Consider the following 16,985-nt stretch of genomic DNA (forward strand, 5'->3'; position numbering starts at 1 on the left):
GCTATTTAGCAGACTCAAAACAGAGCAAGAGCGTTGCCAATAGCGGGAGGGCCCCTTTGCGTGCAGGTTTTCCGTACATAGGACAGGACCTCCGAGGACAATAATCTTGTATATAAAAAGAAATTGCTTAAAGTTTCGCATGACTTAGCTTTTCTATCGTTGCATGGGCGTCCACCGCATCTGCAGATGGTGTCATCAAGCCCGACCGTCTTCTTCCTTGGAACAATGACCACGATGAAGCCGCTGCCCCGATCAGACCAAATTCTTAGAACTGCGCGCCCCCTACCTGGCGCGCCAAAGATGTCGGTGGAAACGACACCTATGGGGTCACTAGGATCCCTTCTACGGTTGGCGAGTGCGAGGTTGTGCAAAGAGCGGGTCTGACAGGAAGCACACGAATCGTTTACCCAGGTTCGGGCCGCGAAGATGCGTAATACCCTAGTCCTGCTTTGGTGGATGTATTTGAGAGTGTTCTTGTGTTCTTGAGCTAGCTACGGGGTGCAACTTTGCCCAAAAGATCCGAATCCCTCTCCTAGTTGCCTCGGGCCTCCTTTTATAGGAAAAAGGGGTTGCCACAGTGGCACACAGGAGGTGGAAAGGTCTATAGTCAATAAGCCTATCCTCTGGGACCGTTGGACAAACACATTTAATGTGCTGCCGATGTTCCCCCCTTGCTTTATCGGGGACGCCATGGAAGTACGTCCCAGCCATCGCCGCCTCACCTGGCCTCGACACGCGTCCGAGCTGATGAGGCATCGTGGTGCCATGTTGGCTGGCTACTGGGCTGGTGCGGTGGTGGAGCCTTCATGAAGGGTCACATGCCGCCACACAGGTGCTTGCTGAGTCGGTGTAGAGGCCGCCCGTCACCACACAGGTGCCTACCCAGCTGGTTGAGCTAGCAGCTGCTTGGGGATGATGGTGGAGTCTTGGCTGGAACGGGCCTGGCAGTGGCCCTGCTGATGCCCTTGGCAAGGGTCTTGCCGGGGGCCTGGCAAGGGTCTTGTCTTGGAATTTGTCGGTGTCAAAACCGGCGGATCTCGGGTAGGGGGTCCCGAACTATGCGTCTAAGGCGGATGGTAACAGGAGGCAGGGGACATGATGTTTTACCCAGGTTCGGGCCCTCTTGATGGAGGTAAAACCCTACGTCCTACTTGATTGTTCTTGATAATATGAGTAGTACAAGAGTTGATCTACCACGAGATCATAGAGGCTAAACCCTAGAAGCTAGCCTATGGTATGATTGTATGTTGTCCTACGGACTAAAACCCTCTGGTTTATATAGACACCAGAGGGGGCTAGGGTTACACAGAGTCAGTTACAAGGGAGGAGACCTACATATCCGTATTGCCAAGCTTGCCTTCCACGCCAAGGAGAGTCCCATCCGGACACGGGACGAAGTCTTCAATCTTGTATCTTCATAGTCCAACAATCTTGCAAAAGGATATAATCCGGCTGTCCGGATACCCCCTAATCCAGGACTCCCTCAGTAGCCCCTGAACCAGGCTTCAATGACGATGAGTCCGGCGCGCAGATTGTTTTCGGCATTGCAAGGTGGGTTCCTCCTCCGAATACTTCATAGAAGATTTTGAACACAAGGATCGTGTCCGGCTCTGCAAAATAAGTTCCACATACCACCGTAGAGGGAATAATATTTACACGAATCTAATCTGCTGACGTACCCTGTAGTGTGGCATCACACCACAACGAGGTCTTTATTCGAATCATTTTTCATAACCAATCTCAGCGTGTTTCGCGAGGCGGTTTCCTTGGCACGTCTTGTCGAAGCAGAGATCGTGTCCCCGTATTATGGGATTCCCATTAATATGTATGTGGGTAACCCAACCGCGCCTATTAGTGGGACTCCTAAATCTTAGGCAAGTCCCAAACGGCCATGAGGAGGACGCTTGATATTCACCCTCTTTATAAAGGGGACAAGGCCTTTTCCTCTCGATCTTAATCAAATCCGCCTCTCGCATCGAGTTCCAACACCCAAAGGTCAGGTTTAGGCACTTCAGACCTTCAACTATGTCTGGATCCAACCTTCAAGGTCGGTGGATGCCTTCATCTGTCACAGAGGAGGACATCAAGAAGTTGAGAGAGGCAAGATATCTGACCTCCGAAATTTCACATCGGCTGCCCGCCCGAGGGCAGGCCGTCCCTACTCCCGAACCCAATGAGAGCGTCGTGTTCGTCTCCCACTTACTCCGAGGACTAGGCCTCGCTCTGGATCCCTTTGTTAGGGGTCTTATGTTCTATTACGGGCTAGATTTTCACGATCTGGCCCCGGATTCCCTTCTTCACATATCAACATTTATTATCGTATGTGAGGCCTTCCTCCGCATTACCCCTCACTTCGGCCTGTGGCTCAAGACCTTCGATGTGAAGCCGAGGATGATCGAGGGGCAGCACGCAGCGTGCGGAGGCGCTTCAATAAGCAAATTTGCTGATGCTCCATGGCCTGAGGGTTACTTCCCAGAGGTGTCCGGATTGTGGCAGCGGGAGTGGTTCTACATCACAGCTCCCTGAAGTGCCAAGTGGGTAGCTGCCCCCGCCTTTTGCTCAGGCCCCCACCACAACTGATGTCATGGATCAGCAGGGGGCTAAGCTAGGGTCCAGCCAAGGACATGCCAATACTGCAAAGCCGTATCCGAGATCTCTTTGAGAGAGATTTCATTCTGGTTATGGTAGTGCAAGTTATGCTAGTTCTTCAAGTCCAGCCTTGCAAATGCCGGCCCCTTCGCATGTGGGAATTCAACCCGGAAGGACCGCGAGCTATCCAACATTTCCTCGGCATGACGCACGAAGAGATATACAAATTATTTGTCGGACCACAAATAATGTGTCTGGACATCACCGAGGATGCAGGTCTGAGCTACAATCGCCTGGCTACCCAAGTAAGTAGCCCCGCATCCAAACACACTATCCGTTTATTTATAGCAACATTGCCCTAAAAGAAGCTGCTCTTTGTCCAGGATTGGATAGCGAAGGCAAAGTTGATCAGGTGTCTGCCCCCCTCCCTGAGACCTCACCAAATCCCGTGATATCCAGGATGCTGGAGATCGCGCCTTATCAAGCGCCCTCAGGAGAGGATAAAGGGGGGAACAAGGAGGCTAGCGCCACCGCGAATGAGATTAGCCGGGGAGGAGGAACTGAAACTTCCTCTCCCCAGGGAAGAAAGAGAACCGCCTCTGAGGACCCGGAGACAATGGTCTCCAAACGGGGGAAGAAATCTCCATCGGAGGGTCCTGCCCTGGGGGATACCCTGGCCGCACTATGCCCTCAAGGGGACCAGCCCTCCACCGAGCTGTAAGTAAAAAGGTACTTAATAATGAAAATATCTTGCTTTACTTCTGAGGAAAATAACCGAAGCATTTATCTTGTAGTTCAGATCTTAGCCCTTCTCAGCAGAGCTCGTCTTCGGGGGATCTTCTTCCGGAGATGATGGAGAGCGAAACGCCTCCCCCTGCCACGCCGCCTCACGAAGCGGGCGACCCCGAGGTGTCATCGTGGAGGGTTTCTCCTGATCCGGCAAGGCCATAAGGTAATCCTATGGCCACCCAAAGTCCTCAGTATCTGGCTCTCGAAGAGAGCAATCAAAAGAATCCGGCACCGTCTGGTGTGCGGTCGAACGTACTGAGGGATCTGCTGGAGCAAGCGGCTATCTCAGAAGAGCACTGCATGTTGATGGGTATGGTGATTGAGAGGATTTCGTCCGTCGAAAGCGGGTTGCATGAAGCCTTTATGAGTCTACTGACGGGTTTTGAGGTACGTGAAATGACTTACATTTTTGACAGTACTGCACATTTTTAGATGTGCCCTTTGTAGATAGTAGCCCCTGAGACTCTGGTTGTCGTCGAAAACGGCGGCAAACAGAGGATCATAGTCCCACGTAATAACCATATCACCTTTATGTGAAGGTGGTGGAAGCTCCGGTGGCTAGCCGGACTGATGGGTTTGCCGAACTAAAGCGGCAGCTGGATGCGGCAGATGCCGACATTGTGCTTGTCAACAAGTGGCTTGACGAGGCACAGGGTCAGTGATTTTTCTGGTGATTGTCACATAGTAAGAGCAGCATGATGCCAATATCTTTAATATGTTGTGACAGCAGATGGAGCTGCCATCGTGGAGACCCTTCGGGAGGAACTTGCCCGAGCCAAGGAGCACGCAAGGAGCAGCAATGCGGCCGCTTTAAAGGCGGCCGAGGGTTTAAGGGCCGAACAGGACGCACATTGCGAGAGCAAAGAGAAAATTGCCAAGATGGCCGTGGAGTTAAAAGATGCTGCTGACCGATACCGGCTTCTTGAAGAATAAAACCGGGCGAAGATGACAGACCTGGAGAAGGCCCGGGTGGCTGCTAAGGAAGCTCGCTCCAAAATAAGAGCGACGAAGGAGGAGTTGAATCAAGCTGCGGATATCGTTTCTGGGAAGCCCTTCTTGTTACGGACTAAGTTCGGAGGTCCAAAATATGCTCCTCTAGACCGGCTATGGAGTTCTGCGGATGAGTACATGGATTTTGCTGCAAGTGCTGCTGATGCGGCCGAGTACTTCAAGGATCAGAAAGGTCCTAAAGTGGAGAAGCTGTTCTGGTCACAGTTTCATGCTCCAGTCCGTCCGCTGTTGCTGAATGAGCGATTGACCGGTTGGGCCGAGCTCCATAGATTATCCGGACTTGCCATGAGGTCCATTGTGGATCATCTGTGGCCAGGAGGGCCAAGGCCGAATAGCTACTTTAGCTTAGTGTAACAATTCCTTGGTGCTGTGCCACACATCGATGCTGTAAAGAGGTCGGCGTGCATAGAGGGCTCGAGGATGGCCCTTGCCCGTGTCAAAACATACTGGGCGGAGATGGATGCCACCATTGTTGTGGCACAGGGTTCGGCCATAGGCCGAGTGGCCGCCGAGCACTACTTTGAAGAAGTTCTTGAAGGCGCTCGTTTGATAGAGGCTCAGTGCTCGAAGAATATTATGTTTAAGTGACATGTATTCCCATTGTAAGAATAATGTTTTATTGAGTTTATCAAGGCTGTATTTATACTTTTGCCCGAAAGTACTATGATGCCTCCTGTGTGGCCGTTTATGTATATATGTATATAACCTAAAAGATGGCAGTCGTCGGCTTCAGCCCCCACGCATATAATACGGGGGTGTTTGCAGAAGACGCATTTTCACACTTGATCCAACGTCTTGGTCCATTAAGGAGGTGATAGCGCAATGAACTAGGCAATCGGACTATAATGCTTTAACACTTTTACTTAGCCAGAGGAGTTTGACAGTGGGGCTACTATATAGCCCCTAGTGGCTCCGCGCTCATCCGGATTCGGGGCGCGTACATGCCTGGCCGGGAAACGACCCTTCGTTAAGGCGTAGGAATCCCGAAGATTCCGCTAGGTCATCGAGTGGTTGACCAGTCTCACGCTATATCATGAAGTCAGTTTTCGGCTTTCTCTACTGAGGTGCTCGTCCGAATGAACCAGGGCACAATCGCAGTAGTTCTCCTGGTGCCGCCTTAGCCGATAGAGCGGAACGTAAGGCAGCAAAACACAGGAGCCAGGCAAACCCAACATTTGACCAAAGACATGATTCGGAGCTGATGCATATAAGGCCAAACTCGCGACGCCGAACACTTCCTAGGGTATTCGGTCTTTATGATGTAAACCGAGTCGAAACAGTCCCCTTTGTAATAAGCCCCTAGTGTCCAGGTACGTGCAATATTCTGACGTGGCCACATGCCAATACGTCAGCATCCTTCTCAATTGTACTAAGAATCCGAGGGATGTGTATCAACAAGAGACAGTAAAAAAGGTTTACGCGGGGTCTTAATCTAAAAAGAATCCTTGGAACGGGTCCCTGCCGCACGTCTGCGCCTGTGTCTCCGTTGTGCCGTCTTCTGGACGGGTGTAGCACGATGGTCATCTGAAAAAGAGAGGAACTTAATTGAAAAGTTGCCGTGCAAAAGGTAGGTTATACTAAATAAACAATGTACAGTTCAAAATGAGTAAAGTTGAGCCTAATTGCCACTTGTTTGCGCGTGTTGAGCCCCTTGTATTGTAATAGGGGTATAGCCATCAAACATGTATCAATTACATATAGCTGCACCGGACTCGTCCAACCGTGTCCGTGGTCTTAACGACCTGTCATATGCTTTAGTTGGTGAGGCTGTTTAGTGTGCGGTGGCCAAGGCAGCCGCACGGTCTTCCGCGTGCAAGGAGTGTTCGATATTTCCATTTACTGTAATGATGCCACGTGGACCGGGCATCTTAAGCATGAGAGAAGCGTAGTGTGGTATTGCGTTAAAGCGAGCGAAAGCTTCGCGCCCGAGTAGTGCTTGATAGCCACTTTGGAACGGAGCGATGTGGAAGGTTAAATTTTCGCTGCGGAAGTTATCAGGAAAGCCGAATATAACCTCTAGTAGCAGGGAGCCCGTGCAATGGGCTTCTGGGCCTGGTGTTACTCCTTTAAAGGTAGTATTGCTATGGCTAATTTTTGTTGGGTCTATCCCCATTTTGCGGACTATGTCCTGATATATCAGGTTTAAACTACTGCCGCCGTCCATCAGGACTCGTGTGAAGTGGTATCCGTCAATTATCGGGTGTAACACCAAGGCAGCCCATCGTGCATGCCGGATACTTGCCGAGTAATCCCGATGGTCAAAGGTGATCGGTTGGGACGACCAGTGGCGGAACTCCGTGGTGATAGGCCCTAGGGCATGTGTCTCAATGTCACATCCCTAGTTCTGGTATGACCTAGGCTTGCTTTGTGCATCATGTTTAATCTTTCAAATAAATTTGAAATGGGGAAAGTTGCAAACCCTAGCACCAAAGTTTTCCAATAGGTTCAACTTTAAAATGGATTTTCAATGAACCCAAAATGCTCTTCAAAAATGTTCATGCTCTTTGGATAATGTTGGGAACAACAACCAGAGGTGATTCACATTTTTGCTACACATTTTGGATTTTTGAATCAATGCATAAATATTTGATTTGGAGCTGTTTAAATTATATAAATATTTTAATGGCTCCAAAAATGTTGGGAATTGGTGAGGGCCTCTGGAATATTATATCTAGATGCCACAAATATTTTCAGCATTTATGGAAATGTTTTAACATTTCTTTTAGAGTCAAAACAAATGTCAGAAATAAAAAAAGAAAACAAAAAAAGGGAAAAGACTTACCTGGCGCTCACCTGGCAGCCCATCTGGCCGGCCCAGCCCACCAGGGGCAGGGAGGTCTTCTTCCTCCCGCCAGTCGGATGCACGGCGCGTGCCTGACGCGCGCCGGCGCACGCCCGGCCACCTCCTGCTTCCCGCCGCTCCCTCGACGCTTTGGAGATGCCACGTGAACCCCCTGGAGCCGTATGGATTCCCCACACCTCCTCTCCCCTTCTCTGTTTCGCTCTCTCTCCCGCAGCCGAACACCACGGTCGCTGCCGATCGCTGCCACCGTGGCCACTGGCCTGCCCTAGCCTCATAGACGTGCCCCAGAGCCCTGCCTCGCCGCCTGCTACGTCCTCAACGAGCCAGGCGACCCGGGAAGCTCTGCATCAACGCCATCTTCATCTTCTTCATCGTCGGCCACTGAAGCTCGCCGGCGTAGATTCACGAGCTCCAGACCCTCCCCGGCCTTGCCGTTGACTCTGCTAGATTCGCCGTGAGCCCCTGTTTCTTTCCCCTCTCTCCCTGTGCTCGTCCGCGCCTTCTAGCCACCGTGACCACCGGAGCCGATTGCTCCTCGCCGCTGGCCATGTCGCCACCGCGGCTACGGCCGTGCAAGCACGCGTCCAAGCTTACCAATGAGCTCACCGCACCCCCACGAGTCCAACGTGCCAAACCACAACCCCCCTAGCGCCCTGCAGTGCCTAACCCGCATCAACCGAGCTCCGGCCGCCGCCGCGAGCCCTGCTCCGGCGAGCTCCGCCGTCCCCGCGACCTCCCCTATGCCTAGGTGGATGCGGTCGAGCGTGGGCTACCGATTGGTAGTCCCCGCGCGCTCTTCCGCCGCCTGTAGCGCGTTCCGGCGAAGCACCGCCATGCGGTTTGGTCGTCGCCGGCCGAACTCCAGTGAGGCTGACGTGGCGGCTTAATTAGCGCTAATTCCACAGCCTAATCCCCCCCTGAGACTGACAGTGGGCCCCAGAGCCAAGTCAAACCCTGGCCAGTGCAGGTTTGACCCGGGCTTAACCACTGTGTCACTGACGTGTGGCCCCCACACGTCAGGTTTGACCTGCTCAGCCCTGCTGACGCCTCTGTGACGTCATGCTGACGCGGTAATTGATTTTTTAGATTTTAAATAAGTCAGAGAATTTCAAAAAATAGTTAAAACTTCTAAAAATCATAGAAATTAAACCGTAGCTCAGAATGAAATAATTTATATATGAAAAATTATCAGAAAAATGCAAGGAATCCATTTATGCCAGTTTCATGCATGAAAAACCAACTTATACTTGCTGTATAAGTGAAAACGTAATAATGGAATGTTATCTACTTAATTTGGGGTTTGCATATGAACCCTTGGTTCATATGGACTCCAACCAAATTGATGCTAGATGCATTAGGGAAAATCATAGCATCTTTGAAATGTCATCTTCATGCATCATATTGTTGCATATGATTGTTTATTATTGCCGGCACCTTCCCCTCTCGATAGGTTCTACTCCGGAAGGTGTCCCGAGTACCTGTCTGAGGAGCAGTGCTTCTTCATGGATCTATCAGGAAGGCAACCCCCCTTGAGCATTTCGATAAATCCCACTCTCTCGCTCTTCCTCCTTACTACATTAGGACAACAACGGTTCAAACTGCTACTTTCTGCTACGGTAGTTGAACCCATTCCTCTGCATGACCTGTCATTGTCACAGTAAATAGTTGAAACCCACTAGCATGAGTAGGAGTTGCTTGAGCCTTGATGTGCCTGCTCATCCGTGCTTGTTTTCTTTATGCCAGCTATGCTTAGAGTTGTGTCAGGTCTGATTCATCGGGAATGAATCGGAGTGGTGAACATGTCCTACCGGTAAAGGCTAAGTGTGTGAACACGTTTTGGTAAAGGTAGCGATGAGAGGCCATGTAGGAGTACATGGTGGGTTGTCTCATTGGAGCTGTCCCTAAGCACTGAGTTCTGTGTATGTTATCCAAGTCAAGTTACTACCACACATTGGGTTCCGGTTATCCGGCCCCTCTCGGCTTATTAATCCACTTGATCTCTGTCCAGGAGTTGCAACTAATTTCTGGCGTTTGTAGGTAGTGCTATTTGTCTACCAGGTGGTGTCCGACGGGACGGGCTTGGGACAGACTAGGCACCATGGCACGGTGTACCAAGTGGCACCCGGATGGTGGGCTTGGGAACCCTGCACACATCGTTTGGGGCCGTGAGCGACACCCCGGACGGATCTCCTTGCGGATGGAACCCGAATAGGCGATAAACCTGGACGAGAGGCTTGTGTGGTTAGTCAGGTCGTGGCCGACACCCTCGCCCGGCTTCCGCTTGAAGGTTGCTGAGGTACATGACGTGTACAGGGCTATAAGTGGCGAGAGCGTGTGTGAAGGAGTACACCCCTGCAGGGTCAATGTTATCTATTCGAATAGCCGTTTTCCTCGGATATGGAAACTTGGAGAACTTATGTAGTACATAGACAACTTGAAGTGGATACCCTAAAATCTGCAAGATAAGCGTGAGTTCTATGGATGGCCTTCTCATAGGGTGACGGAAACGGATCCATAGTGGAATATTGATATGGTGAATATGTGGACTCGTGTGCGTCCTCTCACCTCAAAGAAGTTTCTGATACTCGTAGTATAGGTTAGCCACTGAGTCAAAGCTGGCTTGCTGCTGTTAAAACTCCACCACCCCCTTTGTTGATAATGTTGCATATGTAGATAGCTCTGATGTAAGTCTTGCTGAGTACCTTTGTACTCACGTTTGCTTATTTATGTTTTGCAGTTGGTTACACTAGTGACTTCGATGAGTATCTTGTATCCCAGCTACGATCTTGTACCCTTGGGAGGGTCGTGTTTAGTCAGGCTTCTTATTCTTTTCCTTTTGTAATTGTCTATACTCAGACATGTAATGCTTCCGTTGCTTGTATGCTCTGAATGATGGGTCATGAGACCCCTGGTTGTATTGAATGCTATGTGGCTCTTCTGGGCCTTTATCTATATGAGTTTGAGTTATGTTGTGATGCCATGTTGTACCGCACATACCTGCATGTCATGCGTACGTGTAACGTGTATTGCTATGTGTGGGATCCGACAACCTAGTTGTTTACCTCTGGTAGCCTCTCTTATGGGGAAATGTAGTCTTGTGCTTCCATGAGCCATAGTAGTCCGCTACAGCCCGGTTCACCAGAGTCCTGCTAGCCCAGCACTACTGCTCCGAAACATTTGGCTGGCCGGCATGTGATTCACTTTGTTCCTGTGTCTGTCCCTTCGGGGAAATGTCACACGGTGACATCCGGAGTCCTGCCTAGCCTGCTACAGCCCGGGTTCTCAGAGTCCTGTTAGCCCAGTGCTACAGCCCGGATTCATACGCTATTGACCGACATGCTCGTGGTTGATTCATGTATGCATGTCCCCGTAAGTTAGTGCTACTTTGGGTTCACGACTAGTCATGTCGGCCCGGGTTCTCTGTCATATGGATGCTAGCGACACTATCATATACGTGAGCCAAAAGGCGCAAACGGTCCCGGGCCAGGTAAGGTGGCACCCATGGGAATACCGTGCTTGAGGCCGCAAAGTGATATGAAGTGTTACATGCTAGATCGGTGTGACTTAGGATCGGGGTCCCGACAGCGTTGGTATCAGAGCCTGACTGACTGTAGGATTACCAAGCCAAACTGGTCGAAGTTGAGTCTAGAAATGCTTTAGTTATATAAGGGAATTGATTGTGGAAGGGAACGTAAGGCTCTTTTTACTCCTTTACCTCATGTCATTCTTTTTGAGTCAGCCTCTTCTTTTCTACGAGGGTTAAGGCCTAGACTTCTCCTCTATCTCTCAGGATGACGTGTTACTAAACCGTAAAGTCTTAGGATTGTTGGGTTGTGTCTCCGTACAGTTCTACTACTTCCGTGTGTCCTCAGTTTGACCCAGAACCTTGATATTATGATGCTGATTGATTATGCTATTCCTTTGATGAATGTCTCAAAAATCCTTTTGAGCATTTACAGCCGTTATGCTGCCGAAATTGTCTCAGGATTTCAAGAGTTTCCAATGCTTTTGCATTACATTCCGCATCCTTATGTCGATGCTAATTCCATCCTTGTTTCCTTGGTTTCTGTGCCAGGATGTCGTCTGCTAACCGAGGTTCAGTTGCTCATAGCAAGAACCCCAGAGATGGTAGGGATGAGGATCCTTCTGACCAGCCTTTGATGGCAGAGTTTTTGGTAGCATCCAAGAGGAACAAGCGTGAGACTAACCGCTCGCTAGCACAGATTGAGCAGAACACCGCACATCAGCGTAAGAAGTTGGTTTCCATCACCGACTTCATCGGCCTGAAACCACCCACCTTCCGTCATTCCATTGAGCCACTCAATGCAGATTACTGGCTCCAGAGCATCACTCACAAGTTGCATTCTGCAAGCATAGCTGAAGGTGACAAGGTCACCTATGCTACCCATCACCTGGAAGGTCCTGCTAGTATTTGGTGGCAGAGCTATGAGGCTGTGCTTCCAGCTGGCCAGTTTCCTACGTGGAAAGATTTCACCGAGGCTTTTCGTGAGCACCACATTCCTCAGGCTCTCATTAACCGCAAGAGGGAAGAGTTCTGTAGTTTTACCCAGGGTAAGCTGCCTGTTGATGCTTACAGTAGCGAGTTTGGAAACCTCGCCCGCTATGCTATAGAAGAAGTGTCCACGAACACTAAGAAGCAGGCTAGGTTCCGGAAGGGTCTCAACCCTAAGTTGCGTTGTGATCTCCTCCTGCATCATTGTGATACTTTCCAGGCTCTTGTGAACAAGTCCATTAATGCAGAGACTGCTCAGCTCACTTACGAGGAGTCTCGTAAGCACAACCGTGATCTGGGTTCTTCCTCCCGCTCTGGCTCTCAGAAGCAACAGATTTGGATTCCAAACTCGGCTCTTCCACCTGGATATGCACCGAGGCCATCCGATGTGGCGCCTCACCCAACTCAGCAACGTGCTCCACCTAGGCCTATTAGTGGACCACTTGCCAATGTAGGTCCATGTCCTACCTCAGGAACTTGCTTCACCTGCGGAGAACCAGGACACTACGCACGCGACTGCCCTCAGTCCAGTTATGCTCCACCCCAGTCTGAGAGGTCTGCTGGCCGTGAAAAGCCATCAGGCAAGATGATCAGTACCAAACCAACCTCCATGGAACGAGCATGTGTGCACCATGTCTCAGCTTCAGAAGTTCAAGATGATTCCAACGTCATACTAGGTACACTTCTTGTCAATTGTCACCCAGCTTCAGTTCTGTTCGATACCGGAGCATCCCACTCCTTCATATCCGAAGGTTATGCTCGGTTGCATGACATGTCATTTTGTGATATGCCAACTCCACTAATAATCCAGACTCCTAGTTCCAAATGGCAAACCTCCAAGGTAAACCATGGTAATGAAATCTTTGTTGACAGACTGGTATTCCTTGCTTCTTTGATATCTCTCAAGTCTTCAGATATTAACATCATCTTGGTTATGGACTGGCTGACAGCTCATCATGCCAAGATCAATTGTTACACCAGATCTGTTCAACTTACACATCCATCTGGCAAAATAGTCACTGTCTCCACTAGAGTTGCAAGGCGTCAACTCTATTCTCTTAATGCCAGCCCTCTTCCAGACCTTGAAGATATTCCCATAGTCCGTGATTTCCCGGATGTTTTTCCAGAAGAACTGCCAGGTGTCCCACCTGACAGAGATGTAGAGTTTGTCATAGAACTTATCCCAGGAACTGTTCCAATCTCTAGGAGACCATACAAGATGGCACCTTTGGAGTTAGCCGAGCTTAAGAAACAACTTGACAAGTCCTTGCAAAAGGGTTTCATCCATCTCTGTTCTTCTCCTTGGGCTTGTCCTGTCCTCTTCGTCAAGAAGAAGGATGGTATGGATCGGATGGTTGTATTGGTCACGATAAAGAACAAGTATCCGCTCCCCAGGATCAACGACCTGTATGATCAGCTTGCTGGATCCTCACTCTTTTCCAAGATGGATTTGAGGTTAGGCTACCACCAAATCAAAATCAGAAACGGGGACATCCCCAAAACGGCCTTTGTCACTCGTTATGGTCAATACGAGTACACCATGATGTCTTTCGGCCTAACCAATGCTCCAGCTACTTTCTCCCGCTTGATGAACTCGATCTTTATGGAGTACTTAGATAAGTTTGTCGTGGTTTATCTCGATGATATTCTTATTTACTCGAAGAATGAGGAAGAGCATGCCGAACATCTTAGGCTTGTGTTAGAAAAACTCAGAGAGCATCGTCTTTATGCCAAGTTCTCCAAGTGTGAATTTTGGTTGCCAGAAGTGACCTATCTAGGCCACGTGATCTCTGGTAAGGTCATTGCTGTCAATCCCAAGAGAGTCAAAGCCATTCTCGATTGGACTCCACCCGAAACGGTCAAACAAGTTAGGAGTTTCCTTGGTCTAGCCAGTTATTGTCGCCGCTTCGTTGAAAACTTCTCCAAAGTGGCCAAACCCCTCACGGAGCTTCTCAAGAAAGATAAAAGGTTTGAGTGGACCCCATAGTGTGAGCATAGTTTTCAGGAACTGAAAAGACACCTGACTTCTGCGCCCATACTCGTGCCACCGGATTTCACTAAAGACTTTGTTATCTATTGCGACGCTTCGCGTCAAGGACTAGGTTGCATTCTTATGCAGGATTGTCATGTGATTGCCTATGCATCTCGACAGTTGCATCCACATGAGGAAAATTATCCTACACATGATCTAGAGCTTGCAGCCGTAGTCTATGCACTTAAGACTTGGCGACATTACCTTCTTGGTAACCGTTGCAAAATCTACACTGACCATCAGAGTCTCAAGTATATCTTCACCCAACCGGATCTGAATCTCAGACAGAGACGTTGGTTGGAGTTGATCTCGGATTACGACTTAGGAATCACCTACACCCCAGGCAAAGCCAATGTCATGGCTGATGCTTTAAGTCGTAAATCCTATTGCAACAACCTCATGTTGCAACAATGTCAACCACCCCTCCATGAGGAATTTTGTAAGCTTAACCTTCACATAGCTCCTCGTGGTTCTCTTTCTACCTTGGTGGCGAAACCTACCCTTACGGATCAGATCATAGAGGCTCAGAAGCATGATACGGGAATTTCCCGGATCAAGAAGAATATTTCCAAGGGAGTTGCTGGCTGTTTCTCTATGGATGAACGAGGTGTTGTTTACTTTGGAAACCGTTTGGTGGTTCCCAAATGTCAACAGATGCAGCAACTGATCCTTAAGGAGGCCCATGAATCCCCTCTCACGATTCATCCCGGTAGTACAAAGATGTATCAGGACCTATGCCAGAGGTTCTGGTGGACTAGGATGAAGAGAGAAATCGCTCAGTATATTGCCAACTGTGACGTTTGTCATCGCGTTAAGGCAGAGCATCAAAGACCCGCTGGCACTCTTCAACCTTTAGCTATTCCCGAGTGGAAATGGGACAAAGTTGGTATGGACTTCATCACCGGCTTTCCCAGGACCAAGAAAGGAAATAATGCTATCTTCGTAGTCATTGATCGTCTCTCCAAAGTGGCTCACTTCCTACCTGTTTGAGAGAGTATCACTGCTAGTCAGCTCGCTGACTTATATATCTCCCGAATAGTGTCACTCCATGGTGTTCCACTAGAGATCAATTCAGACCGTGGCAGTATTTTCACCTCTCATTTCTGGGAAAGCTTCTAGAATGCTATGGGCACCCATCTTTCTTTCAGTACCGCTTTCCACCCTCAGTCAAGTGGTCAGGTGGAAAGGGTCAACCAAATTCTCGAAGACATGCTTAGAGCTTGCGTTATCTCATTCAGTATAGATTGGGAGAAATGTCTTCCCTTTGCCGAGTTTGCTTATAACAATAGCTACCAATCCAGTCTTACGAAAGCACCCTTCGAGATTCTGTATGGATGAAGATGTTGAACACCTTTGAACTGGTCAGAAACCGGTGAAAGACAATTCTTTGGACCGGATATGATCCAGGAGGCAGAAGAGCAAGTTCGCATCATTCGTGAGAATTTGAAAACAGCCCAATCTCGTCAAAAGAGCCAGTATGACCGTCGTCATAAGGAAGTGGCTTATGAAGTTGGCGACAAGGCTTACCTTCGGGTTACTCCTTTGAAGGGTACCCATCGTTTCGGTATCAAGGGCAAGTTGGCTCCTCGTTACATCGGTCCTTTTCGCATTCTCGCTAAACGAGGAGAGGTTGCCTACCAGTTGGAACTACCCCCACATCTTTCTCGAGTTCATGATGTCTTCCACGTCTCTCAACTCAGGCGTTGCTTCTCGGATCCCATCCGCGGAGTGGACCATGAAATGCTTGATCTCCAAGATAACCTCACTTATCGAGAGTACCCCGTTCGCATTCTGGATCAAGCAGAGCGTGTTACTCGATGTCATAACATCAAGTTTCTCAAGGTTCAGTGGTCTCATCATGCCGAGAGAGAAGCTACTTGGGAGCGAGAAGATCGTCTTCGACTTGAGTACCCCACTTTCTTTCCGCCAACTCCTGAATCTCGGGACGAGATTTTTTCGAGTGGGGGCGAGTTGTCACATCCCTAGTTCTGGTATGACCTAGGCTTGCTTTGTGCATCATGTTTAATCTTTCAAATAAATTTGAAATGGGGAAAGTTGCAAACCCTAGCACCAAAGTTTTCCAATAGGTTCAACTTTAAAATGGATTTTCAATGAACCCAAAATGCTCTTCAAAAATGTTCATGCTCTTTGGATAATGTTGGGGACAACAACCAGAGGTGATTCACATTTTTGCTACACATTTTGGATTTTTGAATCAATGCATAAATATTTGATTTGGAGCTGTTTAAATTATATATATATTTTACTGGCTCCAAAAATGTTGGGAATTGGTGAGGGCCTCTGGAATATTATATCTAGATGCCACAAATATTTTCAGCAATTATGGAAATGTTTTAACATTTCTCTTAGAGTCAAAACAAATGTCAGAAATAAAAAAGAAAACAAAAAAAGGGAAAAGACTTACCTGACGCTCACCTGGCAGCCCATCTGGCCGGCCCAGCCAACCAGGGGCAGGGAGGACTTCTTCCTCCCGCCAGTCGGATGCACGGCGCGTGCCTGACGCGCGCCGGCGCACGCCCGGCCACCTCCTGCTTCCCGCCGCTCCCTCGACGCTTTGGAGATGCCATGCGAACCCCCTGGAGCCGTATGGATTCCCCACACCTCCTCTCCCCTTCTCTGTTTCGCTCTCTCTCCCGTAGCCGAACACCACGGTCGCCGCTGATCGCTGCCACCGCGGCCACCGGCCTGCCCTAGCCTCACGAACGTGCCCAGAGCTCTGCCTCGCCGCCTGCCACATCCTCAACGAGCGAGGCGACCCGGGAAGCTATGCATCAACGCCATCTTCACCTTCTTCATCGTCGGCCACTGAAGCTCGCCGGCGTAGATTCGCGAGCTCCAGACCCTCCCCGGCCTCGCCGTTGACTCTGCTAGATTCGCCGTGAGCCCCTGTTTCTTTCCCCTCTCTCCCCATGCTCGTCCGCACCTTCTAGCCACCGTGACCATCGGAGCCGATTGCTCCTCGCCGCCGGCCATGTCGCCACCGCGGCTACGACCATGCAAGCATGCGTCCAAGCTTACCAGTGAGCTCACCGCACCCCCACGAGTCCAACGCGCCAAACCGCAGCCCCCCAAGCGCCCTGCAGTGCCTAACCCGCATCAGCCGAGCTCCGGCCGCCGCTGCGAGCCCTGCTCCGGTGAGCTCCGCCGTCCCCGCGACATCCCCTATGCCCAGGTGGATGCGGTCGAGCGCGGGCTACCGATTGGTAGTCCCCGCGCGCTCTTCCGCC

This window comes from Triticum dicoccoides, chromosome 4A (genome assembly GCF_002162155.2).
Source record: "Triticum dicoccoides isolate Atlit2015 ecotype Zavitan chromosome 4A, WEW_v2.0, whole genome shotgun sequence".
Classification (NCBI taxonomy): Eukaryota; Viridiplantae; Streptophyta; class Magnoliopsida; order Poales; family Poaceae; genus Triticum; species Triticum dicoccoides.